Below are 22,784 nucleotides of genomic sequence, written 5' to 3' on the forward strand. Positions count from 1 at the left end.
TGATATTACTCCTGAAACGGAGCATTTTATTTAGTTCTCTAGTTATAAGAAATTATCTTTTTGTGCCATTCTTAATTTCTAGTATGCCTTGCTAGACTGGAAACTGTGCAGATTCACTTTCCTAGAGGGCTTGTTAACATTCAAAGATGCAAGAGCTGGATTTATAAAGACAGTGGTGGATGCTCACTATTAGAGGAGCAACCCCAGCTTGCATTTTAGAGTGCATGTGAGAGCACAGTAAGTGCTGTGAGTGTTATTGGGTCTTCTGTGGAAACATATATGTGCTGTGCAGTATTTGTCTTTTTAACCTTTCTTTTTCATTGTAAGCATTTATTGTTGTATGGGGAAATGTGAGAGAAAAGGAGCACTGATGGAGCAGAAGGCAATGCTGGTTCTTGCTGCCAGTGGGAATTCATTCTGCAGTTTTGATCTGGCATAGCTGAACTGGATGGATTTTGTAAAACCACTGGACCAGAGAGTGTAGTCTTACACAAATAAAATCTTATTTAGTGTTAACTTGCTTAAATTTACACAACCAATGAAATGCTTTTGGGAACAGAAGGGATTTCTTAATTTCAATTAAGTTTAAAATCTGTACTTAAATGTCATAACAACAAGTAAATTAACAACTTTTAATGGGCATATATAGATGTAGTGTTTTAATTTTTAAACTAGTTGCTAAAAGAAAGCAAATAGTAAATAGTTTGGGGTTGTTGGGCTTTTTGTTTGTCTGTTTGCTTGTTTATTTGTTTTGTTTTTTTGTTTTTAGAAAATCATACATTGATATGCAGGATATTCCTAATTCAGTAGCTCAGTGGAACTGTTCTGAATCTTCTCCTTTTAGAGAATGCAATGCTAACAAATGCTTAAGAATAAAACATGGTGAAATAAACAATGTATTATGTTGTCCCTATCACACATGTCCCTATTCACAGAACTATATAAATTGAATTAACTTCAGATTAAGTATTTGTGAAACCCAGAAAAACATTTGATACCTTTTGATAATTGGACTTCATCTTCACTTTCAAAGGTTTCCTGGCCAGCCTTAGCAAATAAATTTCATGAGGTACTTCTAGAAAGTGGGATTCAGTTTTCTGGAGAATTTAAATAAAAACTAGTGTTTCACTTTTAATACCTTGATTTACTCAATATTGATGAGAAGACTGAATTTAAAAATATCTGGTGGTGAATTTCTAGAAAAACTTTTTCCAGAAAAGTTCTGTGCCATACATAAATGAACATTAGCTGAAAGCCAATGGAGCTCATTCAAGCAGGACTGAAATTTACTGGAGCCACAAAACTTTACTGGAGTTTCTGATACAAAATATTTCCATCTCTGTGAATACTACAGTAAGTTTCCAAACTATATGCAGACCTTGAAGCAATTCCACGTGCAATAACATATTCAAATGCTCTATGGTAAACAGGTGGAAAGAAATGCATTATATACATTGTCTATTTTTATAAATAGTAAAAATTTTCTGACTTGTAAAATGATTCAAATTCATTTTAGAATCTTCTATTAAAGTATTACTATGATTATTTTCTATGACAAGATACCATAAATACACATTGTAATCCTCACAATCACTTACATGACAAATGTTTTATTTAGATGGTTCAAACATGGAAACACTATTTTCACTAATAATTCTTCTTTACAAAAATTTGAGATTGATCAAAATGATGACTTGAAAATACTATATTTATTATAGTTATATATTTTGCTCACTCCTATTTGGGATGTTCATTTTGATCTCTCTATATTTTTTTTCCCCAGTACTGTCATAGACACTTGTTGATTGTTAAGAAAGTGTTGTTTCAGACTGTCATTGAACGGTGAACACAGGTAAAAATATAATAACTAGGAACTGTGAAAATCCTCTCTCTTTCCAAGGTTAGGGCCTCTCACTGACTTCAGCATGACTAGAAATGCATCGTGATTTGGTAAGCTTAACCTATCAACATAAGACTATCTTATGCTTCTCTGAATTTATCCTATGTTCCTTGCAATTCATATTATACCATCTTTCTCCGTTTTAACATCTTTACTGAATAGTAAATATTATGTTAAGATATTATAAGCAATGAATCTACTCTGTTAACGACAGGCGTAGATGTCTTATTAGCCTTCTTTTTCAAATGAAAACAAATTTTTTGTCTACTTGTCGGCCAATTTATATTGCCATTTGATGCAATATTGACATTTGTTTGATTGTCACAGTATCTAATTAACTGCTGTTCTGTGATAACTGCTTACATTTTTTATTTTTTTTATGCAGTACATTTGTCACTGTTTTTCAGACCTCTGATGCGATGACTGCTATGCTTGAAGTAACTAGAGCAGAAATTTAGTAGAAGTTCAATACAGAGCTGTGCAATTTAAAGCCAGATTGCACTGTAAGCTAAAAGAGTGTAAGTTCTCTTTGTTTGCAACTCAGTCTGCCTGCTTTGAAGTGGAATCCTATCAAGAAAAACCCTCGAGGCCTTGTCAACAGAGATCAACTGTGGCCTGGGAGCTTATTTAAAGGTCATTATTTTGGAAGGATTTTTCAACAGAATTCACACTGCCTTTTTGAGATCTATATAAATAAAAAATACTATTACATGTTTTAAAATAAATCAATATTAAAATCTTGTGTTTTTTGGTGTTGTTTTGTTTTCTTTTTGTTTGTTTGTTTGTTTAATTTGAGTTGTTAGTTATGTGGCTATACACAAATTGGGATGAAGAGGATTTTGGATACAACTGTTCAGGATGCCATAAACCACAATGGGGAGAACACGTCATGTCTGCAGGACAGCCGGAACTTACTGACCAACTGACTGCAGGTTTTGAAAAAAAAGATACCAAAATCTGCTCCACTCAACACACACCTTCAAAAAAATAAAAAAAAAATAAAAGAAATCTGGCAATTCTGCAGCATTGGCGGGAATATGAAGTTAAAAATGGTAAAAATAAGGCAGTGTAACATAATAATAATATGGCAACATAGGGTTGTTGCCCATTTTTGGGACTGGGCAATGAGTATGTGTACTGTTGAAACAGAAATTAGTGGCATTTGACATTTTTCTCCATAGCTTTTGTTCCTTGGTTTAAACAGGCTTATTTATTTTTTTAACTTTGACAAAAGGTGGAACAAAACCCAACCAAACAGTCTACAGAAAATTCTACAGTGTATGGTATTCACCAGGGGACCCAGGAACACAGATAGTGAAGACCTTTTCGGTCACCTTTTCCTCAGCATCTATATGTTCCCCAGGTATTTTATTTGAGAAAACTTGCACCCTAGAATTTTAAAGAGATCCCCATTCTCAAAATTTACTAGTCACTCCAAACAGTAGATTTTATTCAAATGTTCTGCAACATAATCAAATTCTTCTGACAACTACTGCTATAACCATGGACTACATTGTCAGCTTCTTTGGCATTCTCCATCCAGAAAATATGGAGTAATTAATTGAAACAATATTTTTAATAACCATCTGTTAAAAGCCATCTGTTACTAACCCTTTGGTATCCTCTGGGCAAGGATTTCCATGGTTAACTCTCTTCAGGAAGAGTTCTTATGTGAGAAATAAGTTCTTATAAGTTCTTATGTGAGAAATGCACAAGATGGTTTTACTGCCCTCTCATAAAATACACTTTTGGAATGCTGCAATAACATTAAGGAATAATAGTTTCTGCAAAGTAATCGTTGTTCATGAATCAGTCTCAACTATATTGCTTTCTCTAAAATAAGTTTTCAAAGGTCAAGTCTTGAAGTCTTATTGTAACACATTATATTAATATGATACAATATGAGTTTGGAAGGCAAACATTGAATCAAAATGGATGAAACTACTAAGAATATTTTAGACTCTTAAAATAAGCTTGTTTCAATGGTAGTTTCCATAACATCCTTCCAAACTGTCTCTTTTATTATGTAAGGTACCACAAATGATTTTCAAATATGCAACGTTTCAATTTAAATTTTATGTTTATATATTTACTGTCAATGTGATCTGTGTACACATCTGAATTTAAGAACAGTGCAATACATATATTTGTGCTTCAGTTATACAAAGGTCTCTTGAGATATGGTACTGATTTGCCTCTAGAGATTAAACTTTTTCTGGATGATATGCCTATTTCAAAACAGTCCAAATATTAACAAATCAATTATTACTAAAAAATTCTCAGAGGGATATAGGTAAATTAAGCAAATGCAATCATAAAGAAACCTGTGGGAAAATCTGTTCTACCTTGAAAACAAAAGATTGAATAGTGTTACACTCAGTTTAAAATAAGTGAAGTACAAATTTCTTACTTGTTTGCCAACCATTATGCAACTTTGATATTTTTAAAGCAAATAAACTGCCTTATTTTATATAATCCAACTTTCATTTCAAGACTGATAATTCTTCTAGGACACAGTGGGATCATCATCTTAGAATAATCAATTTTTGGAAGGGAAATGTACTGAAAATAATATAACTCCTTTTTTTTTTTTTTAATACGGAAATGAAAATACTTGATGACTAGTCACAGCAGTTTGAAATGTTAGCATAAAGGCTGCCCCAATGAAAAGGGACATGGAATTTCTAAGTTATCAAGTAAAATAAGTGTATTTTCATGAACCATTTAAATAAGTATTGCAGTGAAAATCACTGCTTGTGGCTAATTGGATATAAATGGAAAGTTGGTAGAAAGCTGGATGCATTGTTTTGAAGATGTTAACATTTTTAATACTACTGAAAAAATATAATTATGCTAATGCAGTAAACTCTAAAACAGCTTTGAATGTTTTCTTTGTCATGCATTCAAATGTGAGTTATTTTCCTCAAATCCTATTTCACGAGGAGAATGTAAAAATAACACGGTCTTGTTTGTAAACAGATCATTGTTCCACTTAAAATTCAATGTCTGAGGCTTTGAAATACTTTTCATAGTCAACTAGTCTTTATCATTTTATTTTGTTTATTTATTTACTACAGTGATTATTACAGATTTGTCTTTAGGTGAAGTCCATGGCTGAACAGCCTGCCCTTTAAAACCTGACTTTGTCTTCTCCAGGAAAGAAAAAAATAGAGGAATTGTCAGTGCCAGGTGATTTCTCAGAGTATTTATTCCACAACTTTAAACAGTTCGTAATGTGAGCACAGTGTAGAAGGCAAGAATTGCTTGGCAAAATAAGTAACAACATATCCATTCCTGAGCTTCAAGATTTGGACTAGTAAATAGGCATCTGGGTGAAGCTTGAAATGTTCATATGGGTTTTTAAACTTTATGCTGTTTAGGGTAATTCTGGTTTTCTCTTTTCCTAAGCCAGGCACGTCTCTGGGAGGTGTTATGAGGAGGATTTCATCTCTGAAGTCTTCCCAGATTTGTAATGTATTGTCTCCTTGACCAGATTTTAGTCTAAAATAAATAAATAAACAAACAAAAAAACAACCAACCAACCAAACAAACAAACAAAACAAAAAAAAAACAAACAAAGATTATTGCTGATTCTCACTACCTTTGGGTAGGTAGAGCAAGGAAGCACGTCTAGCAGGTTTTGATTCTCTGAGCTAAGGAAAGACAAACTTTCCCGTTGTCCCCCTTTCCCTTTCTGCTTATTTCCTGTTCTGAAATCAGTTGCTAACCAAAACCAATAATAGTGCAAATGTTGTCTCCCTTCTCCTGGAGACAACAATTTTCAGCTTGGGGATAAAATAAATAAATAAATAAATAATAAGGTAAGAAAAATCATAGGAAACAAGGTTTTTTATGCTAACCAGAAAGCAAAAAGCTTACATACTTTAAAAATATTATATATACATAATGGCATACATGTATAATACACATAATATATAAACTTTCCACATATATATATTTTTTATATAATTGTTCACAGGCTCCAGAGAAACATAGTTTTTCTCGGAAGATAAGAACAGTAAGGTTTTTCCTGAGTTAGGAGTACCATCCTAGTTCTGAGCGGCCTACTTTGCTGATCCTTACACTGATAAACAATATATTAGAATCATAGAATCATATTATTGTGGTGGTGCCTGAAAATTAATGTTGTGTTAATGTGTTTTGTTTATTTGTTTGTTTGTTTGTTTTAAGTATGCTTATGTGGACTTGAGTCCTTTTTGTAAATGGAAAAGTCTAAATAAAAAGAACTATTAAAATATCTGTGATTGAATGGCTTGGATCTAATCAATTGATAGAGCATTTTGCCTTCCTCTAGAGAAGCTCCAGAGAAAGGCAATAAAACATGACAAAAGATATCAAATGCTCCAACATATAGCAGAGTAGCATCCTGGGAGTGTACATTAATAAGAGATTACATAGTGCATCTAGAAGTGATATGTTAAGGTATGACCGACAAGAAATACATGTGATGTAAACTGGTTTATTCCCATAGATACTGAACAATTTGAACAAGTTTAACTGCTTTCTTTAGATAGATATATTACATGATCTATCTATAATCATCACATGATTTGAAGTCAACTGCAACCAAAATTTTCTATTTTTATATTAATAATGTTAATAAAAGCATGTTTTTTCCTGGCAATTTATTCAAGTGAACATTTATTAGAGTGGGTATAAAATGCAATAGAAAGACAAGTAGAACTGACTGGATAATTGGTAAAAGAAAACTGTTACCTTTTTATCCATGGTGCTGTAGAAAATAAAAATAAAAACCCTCAAAGGACTAAATAAAGTGGAAGTTCATAGGCTACGCAAGTTAAGCAAAGCCCATAATAATCTTATATTCATTTTATGTGGAGTTTTATCCTTCTTTAATTTGTCAGACCCTGCTTGGGTTGCAAACACTTTATAGTGCTTTTGCCTCAGTGCCTTTTCTTGGTGTAGATTTTAAAGGTCAGAAGAATTTTACCTAGTAGGTTCAGCATGAAAACACCTATTACTAGTCTAATGGCATCTATTTCCAAAACCAAATCAAATAAAGTTTTTGGAGCATTTTAAAATATGTCAGAAGAGTTGAAACATGTATGCTTCACATAGGTAGTGACTTTTCCCCTGTTATATAAAAAGAATTACAAGTCCAATTAAGTCATCTTTATCTACAATTAGATAAGGCTTCAAGTGTTATTGGAGTAAAATGAATATCAAGAACATTTATTTTTATGCAGTCAAAGCTCTCAAGGTCTCCTTAGCTATTAGAACTACCGTTTACTCTGTACAATATACGTGAGCTAGTTGTGGTTGTGTCCCATCTTGATTTGCCTTTTGACTTCACATAAATTTATTTCCTTCTCATATGTTACCTTCTGTGAGATGTATGTTACTTACATGTGGGTGTGAAACTCTCTGGAAATGATGCATATTAAGATATGAAATCAATGAAATCACTTTTATTGTCACAGCATATGGTCTCCTGCTGCTAATTAAATAGCAAGATATCAGAAATAAAAGTTGAGGCAAAGCCTAGGTGTTGATTCTGTGACAAGACCTAATTACAATTATTTCACGTTGGATTGTGTGATCAACATTGGTGGGATTTTCAGATTTAACGTATGGTCCTACAAGGAAATATCAGTCCTGGCAGCATTGCTGCCTTTCTTTTCTCTGGTTGGCTTTGGGAACAGATTAATGAGATGCTTTGAGATACCAGAAAGCAACTTTATCATCAGAGATGTTTTGGCAGCTGAAAAGCTAACAATAAGATAATGGAATATTAATGAGGTTTCTAATATGCAACAGTGGATTAACTTGCTAATGGGAAAAGTGGGGTTGGAAAATCTTTGTTTTATAACCCAGTGAGAGAAATATAGATGGACAAATAAAAGAGAAACTGCAGGGTAATACAGCATATACTGCGTTTTCAATATACAGTACATGTAAACTAGTTACTAATAAATTGTTAACGAGACATGCACTCAGATCTAAATTTTTAACTATTTAAAGACTGAGCTCGCAAGCTGTGTAATTCCTATAGATCTGAAAAAAAAAGTTAAGAAGGCAAGACCTTTTACATTTTTACTGAGTTTTTAATCAATTACGACAACGAATAATTTATTTCACAAATAATTGTTTTGAAGTTTTTCCAAATTACAGACACTAATGCTCTGAAATACAACATTATTACTTCTCCTTGTGTCCTCTGTTTGCATATCCTTCTTCCTGGCTTTGACATCCTTTTTAACAAAACAGACACATTTTTATAGAGAGATAACTATAAGACTGAGGAATGTTCTTATATGAGGCATAAATGGAATCTAAATACCAAGTTTGCAGCCTAATTCTATTATAGCAGTCAGCATACATACATATGACACTGACATATACCTGCTGAGCAGCCATATTTACTTAGACAGAAATCCCAGAGATGGGAGTGCACATTTCAAGAAGGCTGCTGCAGAATTTATGATAACCAACACAGGATGGATGAGTACAGCTGTACTTTTTGACTGTTGTCTCCGATTAGCTATTCACATTTTTTGTATTCCCATTGCCTAGGACCTGATTGCGGTACAGTTTCATATAGATTGAGTAATTTTTAGGCATACCTTGGTAGTCATAAATCACTACAGACTTGCAATTTTCCATGCAAATAGAAGATGTTTGCAGTTTAATTGGTGAAATTCAATGACTTTCAAGCAAACAATGCACAGGATTGCTACGATTATACAAAGAATGACAAAGAAAAGAAGCAACAAAGGGTCAATTCCAAGTATAATCCTAGAATTCAATCAAAGACAAACATTCCGAGATAAAACCCTTTGTGATAATTTTAGGGACAACTATTCTGAGTGCATTTTGTGGACTATTGAAAAAGCATCCTACAGAAGATGACAAACAATGAAACAGTGCAAAGAAAGGAGGTACTGGTTACATTCTGCTAGAATGTAGGTAAAAATTAATGTTTTTGAACTGTAGCTTTGAATTTCACCTTCTTTTTATTGGTCTTGCCATCTTGCCACTTTTCTAATCAGATTGTCATCTTCCATGAAAGGAAAGAGCTAAAATGGATGAGTTGTTAGCTGTGACAATATTTTCTTGGTTACTGGCCTATCTATCACTTTAGCATCAAAAAAAAAAAAAAAAAAAAAAGAAAAAAGAAAAAGGGACCATAGGACAGTAAAGTTTTGGAAGTGCTAATATGATGGAATTAAAGGTTCTGGTTGCCAATTTTGAGTTCTTCATATAATCTTAGATTCATAGAATCATTAAGGTTGGAAAAGACCTTCGAGACCATCTAGTCCAACCATCCCCCTATCACCAGTATCTCCCACTAAACCATGTCCCTGAGCACCACGTCCAACCTTTCCTTAAACACCCCCAGTGACGGTGACTCCACCACCTCCCCGGGCAACCCATTTCAATGTCTGACTACTCTTTCTGAGAAGAAATGTCTCCCAATTTCTAATCTAAACCTCCCCTCGCGCAACTTGACGCCATCCCCTCTAGTCCTATCACTAGCTACTTGCGAGAAGAGGCTCATCTCCAGCTCTCCAGACCTTCCTTTCAGGTAGCTGTAGAGAGCAATAAGGTCTCCCCTGAGCCTCCTCTTCCCAGAATAAACACTCCCAGTTCCCTCAGCTGCTCCTCATAGGACTTGTGTTCCAGGCCCTTCATCAGCTCTGTAGCCCTTCTCTGGACATGTTCCAGGGCCTCAATGTCCTTCCTGTAGTGAGGGGCCCAAAGCTGAACACAGTACTCGAGGTGTGGCCTCACCAGCCTTGTGTACCAGGGGATGATCACCTCCCTGGTCCTGCTGGCCACACTATTCTTGATACAAGCCAGGATGCCATTGGCCTTCGTGGCCACCTGGGCACACTGCCAGTGTACGTTCAGGCGAGCATCGATTAACACCCCCAGATCCTTTCCCTCTGAACAGCTCTCAAGCCACTCTGCCCCAAGCCTGTAGTATTGCATGGAGTTCTGGCAGCCAAAGTGCAGGACCTGGCACTTAGCCATGTTGAACCTCATCCCACTGGCCTCTGCCCATTGACACATCCTGTCCAGGTCCCTCTGCAGGGCCTTCCTACCCTCCGGCAGATTGACACTACCCCCCAACTTGCTGTCATCGGCAACACTGCGTCATATGGCCTTGGACTACCTTTAGCAAAAATGTTTGTATTATTTGCTTTTTAATTATGTTATTGTTTTCATTTCACTGACTTTTATATGCAACTGAGACTACTCCTCATACACAATAAATAATTTTTCTTTTTTTAAGTAGCTGTGCATAGTACACATACTGCACAGTATGTCCCCAAATTCTTAGAATCAGCATTTACTCTTTAATTTCTTATATTCAAACCTATTCTAAAAAGTTTATATCTCACAATGTAAAACACATAAAATCTGTTTGATTTATGTTGCTGACCTTCTGACTGGAAGAAAGGAAGTTCTACCTGTAACCTATAAACAAGGCTTATAAAAGATGATTGTGTATTTTACTGAGGATGAAGCATCAGAATCCCCAAAGGCTTATTAGGTTTTTGTCACACTCATATGACATTACTCATAAAACAACTGTACAGATGGCTTTTGGGTGACATTTGGAGGTTAGGACGGTATGAAAAATAAAAGAAAGATATTTTTTCCTCATGAAACCACACATCTTGTGATTAACTAGTCTGTAGGCAGGCATCCGTGCACCTAATTATTGTTCATACTTCCTATTTAAGTCATCCTTTTTGTCCTGATGATTTTCCTCTTGGCAAATTCAGTTCAGCCTGATTAGTTTCAGAACCTGTGCTCTGAAGGTTTTAAAAAATATCTGTTAGAGAAAGAAAATAAATAAATAAATAAACTCTATCCATTTTCTCTGCCAAAAATTCAGAAAATGTCCACATACATCTTTACTGCATAATAATGCCTTCCATATACTTTGAACTGCTGAAAAAAGAAGCACTGAAGTGTGAGTGGAACATCGTGAAGACACATTATCAGTAAAAGGAACATACTGATCGGTGTCACAGGACTTCTTGTCTTGTGAGTGAATGAAGTATACTGTGATTCATCCTCAGTGTTCCCATAGGGCTGTAAGAAGTGTTTAAACAAATTGCTCAATATCTGCTTTTGAATTAAGAGAAGTGAAAAGTCAGTAAAGGATGTATTTCATTCTAACTTCCCACAGCTTTCCAGCATATTCTAAGGCATATGTCACAGCAGGTATGCAGTTGGTTCAAGCTACATTTCCTCAACAGTGGTGAGAAACCTGACACTGAACCATCAGACAAGGCCCTATACTCTGCAGAGTCCCAGAAGAGTCCGGAAGAAACAGTAGTAGAAGGAAGGAGTTCTTAGGCATCTAAACCAGACTGCAAGTCAAAACTGAACGAAAACATTAACTTGTGTCATCATTTATCTTCTTTTAGTGAACAAGAATAAAGATAAAGAACTCCAGCTAGAGATTACAGTGAGATCGATGGACAGACAGTAGTATACACATTTCAGGCACAGACGTGTGTCATAACTATTTAATTTCGTGTACTTAACAAGTGTGCCAGATGCCCAGTTCATACAGCTAAGGTATTCTCACTGGGAGGAAGAAAAATAATTCCTGAATATCTTAGGTCCTGTCAAAATTGCCTGTCACAACACTGCCTTTTCTACTCCTTTCTGCCCATCAAGGATTCGCTTTGTGGTTTCTATTTACTGTTACTTCTCTCTTTAACTTTTTTTTTTTTTTAAAGTTAAATAGCTTTGTAGTCTTGGACACTCTTGTTGCACTCTCAGTGTTCCTTGTTGCTGGCCTGACCTTTCCTCAGTAGCTTTGGCTACCAGCTATTTCTCCTTGGGCATCAGCATGTCCATGACATCTCCCCTCAATTAGGTTCCATATGTATAAGGGAAACTTAATTCTATATACTTAAGTCTATATGGAATTAAATTAATGTAACTCTCCTAATTTCAGTATAACTATTCAGTATAACTATTTCACTGAAAGTCAAAGGGCAATCAGATGAAAACTTTCAAAAATATTTTCTCTGTTTTGTTTTCTTCTTCTGTACATAAACCCTACCTTTTCCTGTGATTTAAGCACATAAGGAATGATAAAGAGACCATTGATATCTAATACTTACTTGGAGTGCACACCCAAATCTTGTCACCTTTCAAAAAATCAGAGTTTCTTTCTTTACTAAACTTCCAAAAGGACATTTGTCTTTTTAATTATTTTAATCATTTCAATTACTGTCACTTCCTTATGGCTGACTGTCTTGATCAACATCATCTCCAAAAGATCTTAGAACACAGGAGTGAGAGATATTGAAATTATATTTTTGGAAGATCCAAATTATATACACCCCATCCTAAAGCTTCTATTTCCCCAACATACAGATTCAACCTATTAATTTGCCTTTACTTTTCAAGTCCTTTTCAAGTCCTTCATATATGCTTAGTCTACTGTCTTATCCCTTTCCTGCTTTTTTAACAGCTCATGCTTCTGAATCCCTTTTGTTCACAGATTAAACCTATTTGCCTACTTATTCCGATGTAATGTGATATTTTTCTTTATGTTTCCAAAGCAAAAAATAAAATGTGTGCATACACATTAATATTCCAGTAGTGAAAATGAAGTGGTAATTCATTTTTAATACATCCCATGGACTTTTGTTTTCAAAATTAATAGGACCCCCTGCCCACAGAAATGCTGGTTCAAAATCTCTTTAAGTCATTTCAGCATGTTTGTTTGTTATAAAGCAATAATTCATTCAGGTAAATTACACTCCAGCTTTTGCTTGTCATGAATATTAAAAGAGTGAAGCAGCACCACACTGCAGAAAACAGTCCCCATACTGATCTCGCATTGGAGTAAATCAAAGGAATGACTCCAGTGTAAAACTAGAATGAATACCAGCCCACTAAAACTAAAGCCTTGTTTTGAATGTAATTTGTATTTAGCTTGAGCTGATGCATTTAGTTTAAAAACAGCTTTATTTTATTAGTAGTATTATTTTTTAATGCTATAACATAAGAAATTTGCCAGTTCAGGGATCCAATTTGCAAACAGACAGTGCTTAGATCAATATTTTAAATATAAATATATTGAGAGATTCACAAATTATGGGCTCAGATATCATAAAGTGAACTAGTAGGGAGATACTAGGTTACTTTCATCCACTATTGGAGCAAGTATTAAAAAACTCAGCTAAACCATTTACTTTGAATACTAATCTGCTTAATGTCTGACTTGATCAAGGTACACAAGGTATTATTTATAGATCTATCACACCCAGCTGCCAGCTTCCTGTGAAAACAGCCTATATGTTTTAGGGTGATTTTTAATTTATTTTTTTTTTTTATAACTGAGGCTGGTGAGCTGCATACCTTTTTTTAGCTTTAGCTACTGAGTAGAATGAAAGAAGGCTTTGCATTTACCTTATGCAATTTTTGATTTTGCAAAAGTGTTACAGTGACTACCACTTCTGCATGAACACCTGAATGCATTATATTTAGTATGTTTGCACATTCTAGAAAACATTGAAAAATATATGAATTCCCAGATGACTGATTTCAAACTAATAGCACATGAGCCACATTCTTTTTACCTGGGACTGAGTTTATGCTACGTGTTCATAATGGGAACAGTATATAGATTCTATAGACTGTAATATGAACAATTGAGGGTTTATTATTGTTATTATTATTAGTAATAGTAGTAGTAGTAGTAGTAGTAGTAGTAAAATAATCTCCGAATTGATGCTTTCATCTGAACCTCTTCTGTTATAGCGAAAAAATACTCTTAATTTAGACAGAATTTCCTGCAATTTTTTCCTTAGTAAGCTATAAAGGCAACACTGGACAAATATGAGAGAGGAGAACAGTGCAGTCACTGGACTAATCAGTCCACTGCAAGAATTATATTCCAGAAAAGAGTGTGACTCAGTTATGATCCAAAGGCTGAATTATCATAGCTGGAGGGTCCTGAGTTCATAAAAATAATCCCAGCATTTCAGGCTGTGCAAAGAGATAGTTTCAGGACTTGGCTCCACAGGAGCTTAATTCATGCTAAGTCAAGATTGCTGTATATCAGTTCTCTCCCTCATGCTGGTAATGGTACTCACATGGTTCAGTGAACAGATCTCTCCCCAAACTGATATGTATGTATATATATATATATACATATATCTGTATGTATTTTTTTGCTGTTAGTTTCCAGTTGAATCAACTTTCTGAATCAGCTTCATTGAACAAACTCTGCTGCTCTCCCCCAAACTCATTAACTGCACCCTCTACAATAAAAGATTTTGATTTCTTTAAAACAACATAGCCTTCAAGCTGGCAACAGATGCAGTTCACAGACTTCTTGTAATTCTCATCCTCATCTTTCTTCCCTCACCTAATGGTAGAGTCAGTGGATGAGTCATAAAGTACAATTTCATGGGGCTGAGACAGGCAATTTCTGGCCATTTCATGTTCAGAATCTTCTCAGGTTGGTTTATTTCAGAGCATGACTCTTCCTCCTATCTTAGAATTAATAGTTTCTTACTCCATGATTTGACTGACTCAAATAAATGCTGTGAGCTGGTATATATCATGTGCCACTGGATGTTTTTAGTACGCATTGGAAGTTTACATCAGCAGGGGCATATATTTGACAAGTACTAAGAAAGATATCCAAATTCAGGCTTGCAACTTGATGCCGTATAACCGAAGCTTCATAATGCTCTGGACTGCCATATATACTGCAAAGGCTTTAGGGATTATTACAATATATCATAATAATAATATCCTTATATAATCCTTATATAATCCTCCATAATAATATCCTTATGTCATAACATATAATATCAAAAATCCCAATGCAGCATTTTCAGGATATACTAATGGCCCATCAAAGTGCATCAAGGTTTTATTATCTCTTGTCCTGTCTGTTATGGAAGAGTCTCAGTACTGACTCAAAAAAATGCTACTGGGAAGTACTTTGAAAGATTTTAGGGAAACCAATTGCTTTTGCTAGTTAATTATTAAAAGAAAATAATTTTGGAGTAAAGGCTATCACAGCAGTTAATGCAGCTTGCACAGGAAAGCACTGTGTATAGTCTAGGATTTTATAGAATACCCTATCTAATCCCCTTTACATTGTAATAGTCAGAAGCCACACTTCTTCCACTCATTTTTTAAAAAGATCAGACATATTTGTACTTTTAGCTTTTGGAACAGGATATCTATGGGATTCTCAATCCTCTAATGTTGAGAAGAATATAATGTTGAGAAGAATAAATAATGTTGAGAAGAATAAAATACATTAATAAGGAAACAGAGAGGGAACAAAACCATATGGCCTGCAAATAAGACACAACTCAAGAATAAATCCAGTAAGAGCTTGAAGTCTTTGCACCGGATGTTGCATATAAGATTGTTCATCCCAGAGCAGACTAAAATGCAGGTAGCTTGTGAACTTTCATTGCATGCAGCTACAATAATTACTTATTAAAAACACCACCAAAACCAAAACTTTATTGTAGCTTAATCTTTTTATTATATTGTATTACATGAATGAGATATGAATGACATATTAGAATTCTTTAGTTTTGCAGTTTTTCCTCACCGCTTTGGTGTACTCAGGTTCTTATGCTAATACAAGAAAATTATTTATTAAGTGACTGAATGACATCAGACCCAGAAATGTCTAAAAATAAAAATACACCAAACAACAACAACAACAAAACTCACCACCCTTAAATTTAAGGGCTAATATATCATTGAAGTGTGATTAGAGAACTCAAAAACAGGTGAGTAGTACGGGAAAAATAAAAGATTTGTCATTGCCATAGCAGAGTCTTTTTGTTTGTTTGTTTGTTCATTTGTTTTGTTTTGTTTTTGTTCAGGGGACAAATATGAAGCTTTGTCTCAATCTGGATTATAGAGAAGAGTGGCTTTAAAGCAATCCAATAAAATTAATAGTAATATTAATAAAAAATAAATTAGGTAATAATATATGGTCACTACCTAAAATTGTCAAAGTATTACTTTGTCATATATTCATCAAGTCTCTCATACTATGATCAATAACCCTGTATATCCATACTGGGCAAATTGATTCAAACTGTAATAAAAAGTAATAATATTAGTAAAAACGTGGACAAATATGATAAAGAAGAATCATTACTGTACATACTTCAGAAGAAAAAAATAGTCCCCACAAAGCTATCAATGTTATTTAGAGGAATTAATGAGCATGTGACTAAGTATGTTCTGGTTAACACAATATACTTGGATTTTAAAAAATGCTGATAGTCAACTGGCCATGGATTTTTCTTGATTAAGATCAGTTTTAGTGTCTGACTATCAAAACACAGAACAGTAGACCCATTCATTTTGGAAGCACAAAACTACAGGAAATCATCAAAGGAAAACATTCATGCTCTATATAGTATCTTTATTATCACTTGCTCCAATGATGAGTGCCATCAAAATGCAGGTATAGCATTATACATCCAAACTCTAAATTTTGAATGTATATATATTTTTAGAGAACAGTCTAACAGCATAATTTTGTGAAGGGACGGTTATTTTTAGTGAAGAAATTCCATCCATTGCATCATGTATCTTTTCTTTCTGAAGTACTTGAAATCATGAGCACAGTATTTCATTTCAATTGCTTTTATCTAATTCAAATAGCAAGATAGATGCATAATCACTTATTTATGTATTACTGAATGCTTGTATACTTTCAATGTCATTTCACATGTTAGGCAGCAGCAGATCTGGTCAGGTTCAGAGTATCTGGTAGAATTGATAAACATACAATTGTACAAAATAGGATGCTCTTGGCTTACTCATGTTGTTTTCAGTTTTACATTCATTCTGGCTATTTAAAATCTTTCATATGCTTTTCAGTTACATACCAGTGCTAGACATTAGAATATAATAATAACTATACTATAGAATACATTTTTTCCTGTCTTCTAAGCACAGAATTCCTCAAGGAAACCATATTGGCCCATCAGTTAAACAATGCAATATTCTGTCCTGACATGCCCTCAGTTTAAGTTCTGGGTACCTAGAATAAATAAATGCACATATATGATATTAAAATGTAGTTTGCTATGTATATTTCAAAAGGCATTATTGAAATGACATGAAAACAGGAAATGTTTTAAAAGTCTCTGATTTCTGCCTCTCTTTCTGACAATGTAGTAACATTTCAGATAAGTTATAGAGTTTATTGGGAGGAAAAAGATAAATGGTTCTTCCAGACAGTTCAAAGTAGAAGTAGTTTGGAACATGGAGTTGTAGGCATACCTACCCTCTCATGCAATTATATAGGCAGAGAGGGGAGAAAAGCTGAGCAACGTGTTGAGATTGAACTGTAATCGCCCATTAAGAGTTCAGCACATTTTTGAATAAGGACAAATTGGTGCAAAGAAAAAATTCTTTGTTAGTGCTGATCACATCACCAATAGACAGTGCATGGAGCATTTATGAAAGCAAGAGAAAAATAACCTGAAAATATGCAGAAGGAATTGAATGGTCAATTAACTACAGACAAAAGATAACAAAAAAGTATTAGAAAGTAGTTTAACTTAAAGAAGAATCTTAAATATTAAAACTACATAGCATTTAGGATTTGCATTCTTTGAAAGCTTTTGTATCTTTCAGCATATTTCAGCTCATTTGACAGTTGCTGTTCAAAAAACTTAGCCAGAAATGAAGTAGCAGAAAGTGTTTCAAAGCAGATTTGAGGTTCACTGGATCAATTGTTTGGTCAAAAAGCACTTATTGACTGTGCCTGCAGAGACAGTCCAAGACAACTGAGTTTAGATGCACTAGTATAAAACTGTCACTCATTTCATCTGATGAGCAATGTGATGTACCTGAAACTTATTGGCAATATATATAAATGGAACACTATATAACACAATCACTGCTTTTTTGTGTCTAACTATAACCATAAATTTCTGCATTAATTGTGTATTTAATCTTTATCCCAAAATGCCATTTATTTCTGGGATCAGACAGTTTCAGTGCTCTCATTCAGTGAGAGAAATGAAGATGCAGCCTTAATAATTGACTAAGAGTTTACATATTTTATCATCATTAAGAAACACTTGCTACAGCAAGGAACCCTAATGGTTCTAACAAGCTCTCATGGGGAGGAGCATCAAAGCCAGTTTAAACAAGGCAGATCACACACACAAACACACACACACACACAAAAGAGAGAGATTGACAGACAAAGAGTCTGGCGGGGAGGTGGGGGGGAGGAGGGGGTGGCTCATGGCTGGCTAGCAGAATACAACTAGTTTTATTTCAGGTAAGAAGGAAACCTAGCTAAAACTGTGTGTACACCTGGTGGGCCTATGGGGCCTATACCAACCATTTCCTATGTCATGTGAAAGACATATAGTCACAGTCAAGATACTGCTGGGTTAAAGGCAAAAACTTTTTCAGAGACAAGATATGTTATCTCAGGGTTGGTATCACACTGATACGGCCCCATGGATATGTCTCAGGAAAATCATCAGGGGCAGAACAAGCTCACATTTGCCATCTATACACAACTAAGAAATGTCCCACATTTGCTTGTAGTGAAATACAGTTTATATGCAGTTAAATATGCACATATGGTAAGTTTTAAAAATCCTTCCCACATCCCCCACCACAAATTGGAATGCCTCATTCAAACTGCTAAATGAAAGTACTGATGGCCAATCTCTTGGGTCCCTGAAGCAAAGCACAGGTGCACAGAAAGCCATGGACCTGTACATGGTTCGTATACATAGAGAAGCATGCTTGGGTCTGCTCTGGGAACTGAGGAATGACAGGATTTTCCCCTGAGGTGTGTAGTGGTGAGATGGCTCTCCTTGAGACTGCTGTCTCAGAGACTGTTAAGGATACAGTGGTGCAGCTGTCACAGAGCTGGAGCTGAAGCAATGGCTTTCTGGGCAGGAGGCATCCTTTGGAACACAGCTCCTGCAATTTATTTTTGTCAGCCAAATTACGCTAGAGTTTTGAGCTGCTGGAGTCCATCCCAGGCTGTGTAAATATGAATGAAAGGTATGAGCAGTGAAGCCACAAAAGATTTTAAAATAATGTGATACAGTATTGCAGTTTCTTGTGCCCTGCTGTTTCAAGGGAGGAATCCCAATAAGTCAAGCTAAACAGCTCTCCGTGTATGCACAAAGCTAAATTTTAAGACAGGGATCCATAAAAGCCAGCTTGTTAATGGATGAGATGCTTAAACCAGTTAGTACAAAATACCAGAGAAAAACATGATGCTTAATTCTCCTCACTAAAAGAGAAACAGCTTACCGTGAGCTGGAAGGGGATGCTTGCTTCTGCTTATGGTTGTCTGTGAAAAACCTCCTGGATTTCAGAGAAGGTATTATGACAGCTAAGACCTGCTTCTCTGGGAATTTCTACTGGCCTGCTAGGTCTTAGGAAGATGCTGAGGATTTAAACACTCAGCTCTTACTTCACAGTGAGTACTCTGATATCTGATATTAGGATAGTTTCACACAGTGTTCTCCTACTTACCATCATTAAACTATTTCCCTTCACAGAAAACAGTAAATATTCATTAAGCCAGAATGAAGAATTGTAAGAAGAGACATGTATCTAGAAGGGTGAAGCCTATGCTCCAGTCCTCAATTCAGCGTACTCACTGAAGTATTTCAACATTTCATGCCAAGTGAAATAGAATCTACTAGAAATGGAAGAAGAAACCCTATAAATGCCCTGTACTCCTCCAGAAGGTAAGTGAAAATTTAAGCTCTTTCAGGCTGTTAAAAACTAAAACTGGACTTCATGTGCACAAGCTGACTGCTTTAACCAAGAAGTGTTTGCTTAGATGTGGTGATTTGTTTTACTTATCCTTCCAGCATTTTGTGTCAGACCTTGGAATCTATATGGAATTTTAAAAGTACCTTAAGGGGGAACAGAAAATTGGAAACCAGAACCAGTGAAAGTTTGAACAAGAAAGCCAGTTAAATTTAATCTGCAGTGGTACTATTCTCATGATGATGTGGAACGTTTCAGCATAACTAGCGCATTGTTTCAGAAACAATTAGTATGAAAAGTACTTCTGTTTTAACTCTGAGTACCAAGTATAAACCAAAAAGGGGCTTTCTTCTTTTTTTTTTTTTTTTTCCCTAGAATTATAACTTGGAAAAAAAAAAAAAGAGAGAGAGAGAGAGAGAGAAAAAAGACAAGAAGACAAGATTATGGTCAAAGATTATCACACACAAAACTTTGTACACACAAAGGTTAGCTGGATGTTTTTTGTTTATAAAGCCCAGATGTTTGGTATTTTAAATAATTGAGAGGTTGTTCTAAAGACAACAAAGGCAACCTAGGTTAGTAGCATTTCCAGTTGCAGGAAATTGTAAAATAAGACACTGAACAAATACTTTGTATGTATAATGTCAGAACACATTAAGGGAATGAATGCTTGTATCTACTGGAATGCCTTATGTAACTAAAAGGTCATTTCCACATGGTTAAAAATATCCTAGACTCTGTCTTGTGCTTCTGTTTGCTATACTTGCTTATTAATATTGCGTAGTGTAAAAGCATTATTGTTTTTCTTATATAACCATGGGAGAGCTCTACCTATCAGCGCTGACTCAATAGAGTGGATTATCTAAGGCTTAAACTTTTTGTCTGGCATCTATTCTCCACAATAATTCACACCCCTAAATATTTTTGCTTCATCAGCTGTTTGCATGTAGAAACATCCATGTGGACTTAAGTATATTCCATGTATGTCTCCCGTTACTAATTTTGTCACAGAAAATATTCAACTTAGAGGGCTGTCTTGAAACTTTCAGAAAGAGCTACAAGCAAGAATTATAAGTAACCAGTAAAATATACGACAGCAAAAGATTAATGTCTTAGATTAGGTAATGTTTAAAAGTTTTAGCTATGCAAGTAAACCAGTAATAACAACCTAGGAATGATAGCGTTTACACAGGCAAAGTTAGTCCAATAACACAAATAAGCTTTTTTTATTTTCATTTTTATTTTTTTTTATATCTATAATATAGCACAAAGATCACCATTATTCTCTGTGCACGAAGCAAACACTAACCGACTCTCATCAGCACACTTCTTCTCAAAGGAAACATAAGATATTGCTATCGAATTTTAGCCTGGAGACACTCAAAGCACAATTCTGCCCCCAGCTCTCCTTTGCTCCCCAGACAGGAAAGCAATTTGCTGCGGATAAAACCTAACAGCTCTGCTCCTTTCTCTGAGGATCCTGCTGGTAAAAGTCTCAGATCAGATCTCAGTGAGTTGGTAGGGGGATAGTTATTCCTCCTCATGAGTTAGGCTCCTAAACTTTGCCATCCAATTTAAGAAGTAGTGAGGGGATAAAAGCTCTTCCAGAGAACAATTCAAAACTTAAATGAAAACTCTGAGTTACTACTCTTCTAACCCAAAACCTCTTTGTGTTCGTGACATAGGAAGGTGAAGGCAAGTATGTGCTCAAAGCCAGTAGGTGTGACTGCTTTGTTTTATTAAAGAGAAGCCTAACCCCATGAAAGAAAGGAGTCATAATCCCACCAAGTTCTCCAGCAGATGAGTAAAACAAGGCAGGGTCTTAGTGTTAAGGGACCATTCTCCCTTCATGGAGTGCATACTTACTTGAAGACCTTAACCCCATGAGCACTATGATGTTTAGTGCACATTTATTAAGCCACTAGCCTTATTGAACTCATTGAGGCTACTTAACACACTTAAAATTCAGCATGTGTGCTGCTAGGATTACTGACTAATAACATATTTAAGGCAGAGCTGCCCTAGAGAGAGACTTGTGTTCTGAGGAAATACAAGTGTCATGTGAAGCTGAAAAGCACTTGAGGCAGAGCACTGTTTTTGTGTTGCAGTGCAGTTTGAACATTTTCTTGTTGACATTAAGTAAGACCAAACCATGGAGTGTTTACAGAACTGACAATGGGGCAAGATTTATTTTTTTTTTTCCAGCTTGAGAGATGAAAGAACAAAACTAAAACTTACTGTCAAGGCCTGGAAGGCCCTGCTAACCCGGCCTGTCTCTGCCAAACCCTGGGACTCCCCCACTCCCCCATCCTGCCCGGGCCCAGGACCCCATGCCAGCCTCAGGGTGATCAGACCCTAACCAGTGAGGCTACAGATGTGCCGGTCTCCAGCTCCCCACAGCTCTGCCCACCTGAGGGGCCTAGCCTGGCTTCAGCCTGTCCCTGACCCCAGGGAGGTGCCTGACGCCAAGAGATGGGGCTGTGCCTGTGCCCCAAGCTGCCCAGCTCCTGGCTGGGGTGGTGGGACAGGATGGGATGCCAGACCCTGACCTGATGCCCCCATGGGGAGCCCCCGGTGCTCTTGGTCCCCAGGGAGCAATGGGCCCACATGTTGTCCAGACACCACCACTAGGTTGAGGAGCTATTTTCAGTTCCCATAGGTCTCTGTGAGAATCAAGAAATTTCCGCAGATGACAGCCTTTAACTCATCCCTACAAGCAAGCACTTTTACAAAAGGGTAGAAGTCCAGGACTCTAACACAGTCCAGGACTGAGGAATTTATTGCAGAGGATCACATTTCAACAGTGGCATCATCTATCTCAGGAAGGTTTCATTCTGCTAAATTTGATCAAGATATAGGTCCATATATTAAACCCAAATAAGGAAATCCATCTGCTCTCCTGCATATTACCAGGCAGCACCCTGGAGTGCCAAGACATTCCCAGAGCCCCAAAGCTCCAGTCTTCCCCCCTCACACCCACCCTACAGCTGCTGTAGGTTGAGCCATGGCCCTTATCTGAGGTTTCCAGATGGCCCCTTTAGGTGTCAGTCTGGCCCTGTGAAGAGTAATTGGAAGAGCTGGAGGAATATAGCAGAATAATTACAGC

The 22,784-nt window shown here is 35.9% G+C and overlaps 1 long non-coding RNA gene across 1 annotated transcript in view; it reads left to right on the forward strand.

The window, feature by feature from the left end:
• The first annotated feature begins 19,142 nt into the window (after positions 1-19,142).
• LOC310895318 overlaps positions 19,143-22,784 on the forward strand; it is a 66,274-nt gene continuing 62,632 nt past the window's right edge. The window contains exon 1 of the long non-coding RNA XR_014580611.1: positions 19,143-19,653. This is a non-coding gene — a long non-coding RNA (uncharacterized lncRNA). The remainder of the gene's footprint in view (positions 19,654-22,784) is intronic.

This window comes from Anser anser (genome assembly GCF_964211835.1).
Source record: "Anser anser genome assembly, chromosome: 2".
Taxonomy (NCBI): Eukaryota; Metazoa; Chordata; class Aves; order Anseriformes; family Anatidae; genus Anser; species Anser anser.